The following is a 6439-nucleotide window of genomic DNA, read 5'->3' on the forward strand; positions in this document are numbered from 1 at the left end:
ATAAAGCCGGCTCGCATGGGGCCGCCTGTCGTCCCAGCTTGATTTGCTGTTGAAAGTCAGCCCACTTTAAGTGGTAATATATGCCAGTGTAGGTGGTGGTGGTGGGGAAGCAGGCTTTAATCTCCCTATTATCCCCCATGGGCTGCTTCCCTCCTGGAGTCCCACAGTCACCAGGATAGGAGGGCAGAGCTGATGTGGGAATAAGTCCTCTTCCTACGAATCTGTAGCCAGTGCAACTTTGCTGGTCTCAGGTCTGCATTGGGACTGTGAAAAGCAGTTCCGCTCCTACCAAATTTGTCCCAGGTCTTGCTGTGACCTGCATGCACTGCTGCTCTGTGGGATGTAGGCTCCAGGGAGCATGTCAGGGAGGTCACGAGCAGCTGCATCCAACCTTTGATGTGATCAGCTGAAATGGGGAGTGACAGGGACTTGAGCACAGACCTCAAGATGAAACAGTGGCACTAAGTGACTCACCAGACTGGGGATGGGGTAAGAAAGATCAGATGTCTGTGTGCAGAACGGACATGAAATGACACTAGGACTACAGAGTAAAGGGTTGGACTCCAGCAAAATATATTGCATGAAGTGGCAGGATTGTTAGGTGATGCTGAGCAATAAGTAAACCAGACTTCCCACAAGACATCAATAACGGTATTTTATTCATTTCCTGGGTCCTGATTTCAGACTGGGATGTTTGATTTGTGGAAGTGGTAAACATTCATGTCTGACACAAATAATAAGGGGTTTGCATGTGTACAGGGGTGCCACAGAGTCCTCCCAAGGACTCAGAAAAATCAGATGCTAGATATATCTAGTTGAGAATCCAAAATTAGAGCAAACTTTCTATTTTCATCAAAATTTGTTTCAGCTTTAGCCTGGAAATAATAACAACATCATAACTACCCACTTGATGAGACTTATTGACAACAATCCCCACTTTTTGAGAAAAATAAATTAGCAAAGCACTCAGACGCACGGCTGGCAGGGCAGGATTTGTAGGACGCTCTGCATGGCATGCACTTGCAGGTGTTATATCTCCATGTTACGCCACTGCAGGAGTTGCACAGCTCTCCCCGCTGCTGTTACAGCTATCCTGCTAGCAATGAGCACCAGAGACGAGCCCAAAAATAACTGACTGCCTTGAGGGAAGGTATGAAAAGCATACTATAAATATAGTCTCACAGCACACACTGAGCAATGAGGAGACAACAAAATACAGAACAACAGCTTGTTAAGTGGGTGTTGTCCGTCAGGTACGATGGTTACGGTAGGGCCTTTGTACAGCTAGACATTAGCCATGCAGTTAAGGGCTGTACCAGAATAAATGCAAAAAATGAGCCAAATCATTGTTGCCCAAGCCAGCTTTTCTAGCATTTGAGTGGCTGATTCTGAAAACTTTAATGAAGTTCTTGCAAAGCCTTTCTCTGTGTGTATGTGCGTGTATGTATGAAATTAAATACTTCACTGTCATTTTTATAAGCTACTTTTGTTCCTTACTTTTTACAGATACTCATTAATCTACATTTCTTATTTAAAATTACATGAAAAAAGTATCCTGATACCAATGATAATGGTACTTTATCAAAGAATATCTTCTAAAGATGACACCTGATATTTATAGTGTCTGCATTCATTGTGGTGGCATCGTAATACCATAATTATTTGATATAATAAAAGGTATTATTTCTCTGTGTAAATCTTACCGCAATCCAAGTAACCAATTTGGCTCATTGATTCTCCCTACCAGGAGTATCCATCCACCAATGATTTCCTGTAAATCTAAACCCTGATAATAAGGAGACCAGGCCACATTCATTATTTGTTACCTTCATCAAAGGCAAAGTATAACGTCAAGGATACATTTGACCTTATTATCTTTAACTCAGTGTTAAATTTATAATAACATTCATGAAGATGCTAAAGTACAACACATGACACCAGACCCAGATTAAAAGCATTAGTGACAAAATCAACATATTATTGGTTTAATCCACAGTAACAAAAAGGACTTCAGGCTGTTGCAGAAAGCTTGCAAAATCAGCCTAGAACTAGATGAGAAATTTCAAAAATGAAGAGAAAAAAAGTGAATGTTAGTGAAAACAAAGCACTGCAGTAACGCTAGACTGTGTTCAAGTTGCAACTACCGAAATGCTTTCCTTCAGTAAGAAAGATAAGCAAGATTTGGTGCTTCTGCTTATTGGGATTGCGTTGATTAATGCAAGAGGGGTTTTGGAAAAACCATGTAAGATACTACATTTAAACAGGAAACAGATGGCCCTTAACTGGGCATGCAGGTGAGGAAACAGTGGCTTCCTAATTTCACTGAGCCAGCAAAACAAGAAGAAACGTAATGCCTTGTTTGTTCCCTTCAGTCCAGTATGCACTGGATTTGATATTACTTTTTTTTAAATGTATTTTACATTTTTTGCACCCACATATACTTGTAACAAGACTACAGTCTGACCAAGGACTCGCTCCTGATGAGTATTCTTCATAATCATGAATATTTTCAGAGATGCAACCCATTCCTGCTGAATTACACATATGATGGTATTAGGGCAAACAACAGAAATCCATGCAAAGTTAACTATTTGCAAGGCACGATGGGCCTGGGAGGAACCACAATAATTTATAGAATGCATTAAAACTGGATTGCAAGGAAATTTATGATAGGCAGCCACACAATAATAAAAAAAACAAAGATTAATTAACATAAAAATTCTAGCTGTCATATTTCTCTAAGTAGAAATAATTGCAAGGCAATTTTATTTCATTGAATGAACCTCCAAATAGGCACAGAGTAAAGTCAACATGAAAATTAAAGTCACCTTTAGACCAGTAAAAGAACAGGCCACAAACTATCCGGGTGGGCTGGTAGTAATGTAATTACTTTGTAAAATGTGACTGTACTGGAAACAGTATGAAGTTAAGGACATAAGAAAATTTAAAGGATTTTTTAAAAACCGTTTTCCTTGCAGTTTTGGAAATTTATGATAAATGTAACACCCTCAAAGAGCAGACTTAAAATAAGATAAAAGGAGTGAATCAAGGAGAGGAAAGAATTTATTTTTTTTTTAATGACAGTTACAGGGTAATTCCGTTTGAAAAGTATTATAACCCCGATCTGTATAACAGTGTGTGCATATAAACATATATATATATTTAACCCACACAAATATACAAAAATCAAACACAGAAGGCCATATCTTAGGTGCAAAACGGAGTGACACCAGTTTTACAGCCAAAGAACTTTTCCCAGAGGTTTCAGTTTGTTCTCTTTTGCATTGGTCTGAATCAGGGGGTGCCCCACCAAAGTCAGTCAAATCCCATCTCTGAGACTGGCTAAGGGGAAAGATGAATATATTCATCTGGCTGACTTGGAAAACAAAACCTGAATGTTTTTTAAGTCACTCCACATCTGCAACCTGTGACTACTGGTGTTGTATCAGATATGGCTAATGCCACTGAAGTGGGAAGTGGAATGTTTTACAGAGAAAACTTCTGGTTTTGACCTGTCCTGACTACTTTAGCAGACTGCCACAGAGCACAGTTTCCACTGGTGTGCAAGCACTGGGGAGGCTGACCTGTTTGCCCTGCTTTCATCCTCTCTAATTAAGCCAGAGCAGATACATTCCTTGTCAAAATTGATAGCTGGTGGCAGATCCAAATGAATTTTCACATATTTCTGACGATGTACAATACAGTCCTGTTGTTTATGCAGCATTATGCTGTATGCCAACATGATGCACCATACCATGTGAGACTCTGGCAAACTTACAAAGGAGAGCAGGAACAATTTTAATAGCTTTCTTTCAGATTGGATGGTAGGTATCTGATCTAAATGTTAGGTGACTTCTCTTGAAGTGCATATCAGTAAAGGTTGATGATTTAAACATCTCCAAATACTTTTAATCTTCAGATATTTTAGTGCCAAGTTCTTTTTAGTGAATATAATGGATTTCAATGTTGAGAACAGTGAAGAGGGTGGGGTTTTCATATACATGCAACTGCAAGCATCTTTAATGCCCTTTGAAATGTAGTAGAACAAAGCTGCTTTCTTCCCTGATTTAGCCAAATTGAAGTGAGGGTTTATTTACACTTAGACTTATTTAAAGATGTGTTTCTTTCTCTGCATCGTATCTGAATATAATATTATAGTTAGGAAATCGAGATAGACTTTGTCTACTGTTCAAAGTCTACTTTGAACTCATTACTTTAACTTTGTCATCAATTCTTAGTTTAGCATTTTATACATAAATATTCTGATTGGATTCCACTTTCCAAAATTTTCACCTAAAAATTTGCTTTTCTATTTATATTTTTTAGATTTCCTACTTTTTTCATTTACGTAAATTTGGTTAAAAGGCTAATACTTCAAATGCATGGAGAAAAGAAGCGTGGTGTTGTGGCTAGACCACAAGGCCAAAAAGAGAAGTGCATATGAAATAAGCCTCTGGTTTTGTAACTTACAGTTCCCCTTACATATCTGTTCCGTTAGCTTAGTTTCCCTGTCATATCATGAACCTCCAGCTTCCTTCTTCTGGCTCCTTATCCTGTGAGTTACACTTTCTTGGACTCCATTAATGTCACTTAAGTATTTGAGTGGATCATCTCATATTTCCCCTCTGCATTTTGGACTGCAAATCAGGAGTCAAAGATATTTGCTCTTCTTGTATCACAATTGGCTTCTTACTTCAAGTTTTCCAGTCTTTCAGATGAGTGTGTTACTGACTATCATCTGCTTCACAGGGCTGCTGTGATATTTAAATAATTCATTTTTGTTATTAAAGCACACATGAGAGTAGTGAAGATGCCACCCTCACCCGTGCACATCTTGAGACTGCACCTTCAAACAACAGATCTGCACAAAAAGATCTCTGACTCCCTGTATGACATTAATGCAGCAAGGCACTGATCTCTCTGTAAAGTGCCACATTTTCAAAATCACCAGTTCCTAAAATTTGGCCTCAATTACATGAACTGAGCTCTTTGGAAGGTCCATTCTGATTTGTTTTGAATGTGCACATTAATCAAACATGGAGAGCATGGCATGCTGACAATACTTTGTTCTGTAAAAATGTATCTGTGCTGATAATGCCTGAATTTGGTTTTCTCTGAACCAGCTCTGAACTCACACCAGTGAGTGTGAAGCAGGTATGAGATGACACCAGATCAGAACAGCCCTTATTTTATATCCACTTTCAACCAGTGATAAACCTATGCAAGGAACAATAAAATCCATGTGCTCTAACTGGACCAAGTCTTGCATATGGTTGCACGTCTGTGCACGTTCATTTTGCAGAAAGACAAAGCATGGTTGGAGGCTGCGCGGATCTGTGCTACCACTGCTTGATGCAGGGCTTGGCGACTGAGCAGTTGAACAAAGCCAGCCTGTTCTGAAACAGGAGTAGGAGTGACTACTTAAAATGAAAAAAGATGGATATCATGAACAGGTTACTTAGGGCAAGTTCAGGGTAGAGTGGAACAGCCATGTAAGTTGTAGTAAATAAAGGAAATGTCATTCGTAAGTCTTAAAAATACAATACCATTAATAACTTCAGTAATAAATAAAATGTGCTGTACTATCTGCAATGATTACACACGTTGAGACTATTATTTTTGGTGACTAGTTGTAAAGATTCCGGTGCATTGTTGAAATAACAGTATAAAGGGTCTGGGTGGTGATGAGGCTTTTGCTTCTCCAGGCTTCCTTTCACTGCCTATTGTTCAGCAATTTTTATAGACATTGTAAAAACTGGAATTCCCTATCCTACTAACGAGACATTAAGATGCAAAATGGGGTGATTTGAAATGCAATATTTTTATGAAACTAGCTATATTCCTGTAATCCTCACAACAGCAATATTCCTTGATCATATCCACTACAAGATTTTACCTTGCCTGACATTGTATTTGTGATGTGGTAAAATTAATGCATTAAGAAAATAGTTTAGCAAAAACTGTCCAAGAATATGGAAATAAACTCAAACTGAAATACAGATATTAGTTTATGGTGTATGGTATTTTAAAATTTAAAAAAATCTTTGCTTTGTTTATTTGTTTTCAAAATATGATTCTAGGCTTTAGTGTCAGAAATAAGGGGAGATCATGAATGCTGAAAAAATATATCCAAGTATACTCAATATTTGATAGGGAAATAAACAAATTAAAGCTTGGTAGTGATTTGTAAATTGCAACGAGCAATTCAAGAAACATTTAAAATAGAAGCAGCAGTGGTATATGCAGTATTTGAACATCCTATCTTTTGTGACTGTGCTGTCAAAGTCCAATACAAACACAACATGCTGTACCTAGAGAATCACTTGGTGCAAAAACACTACATATTTTACAATCTAGATGTTCAGTTATGATGAATGTCAACAAAAGCAGCCACAAGAATGACCCTCCTGACTGCACTTCAAAATCTTGCCAAGAAATG

This window comes from Ciconia boyciana, chromosome 2 (genome assembly GCF_034638445.1).
Source record: "Ciconia boyciana chromosome 2, ASM3463844v1, whole genome shotgun sequence".
NCBI classification, from domain to species: Eukaryota; Metazoa; Chordata; class Aves; order Ciconiiformes; family Ciconiidae; genus Ciconia; species Ciconia boyciana.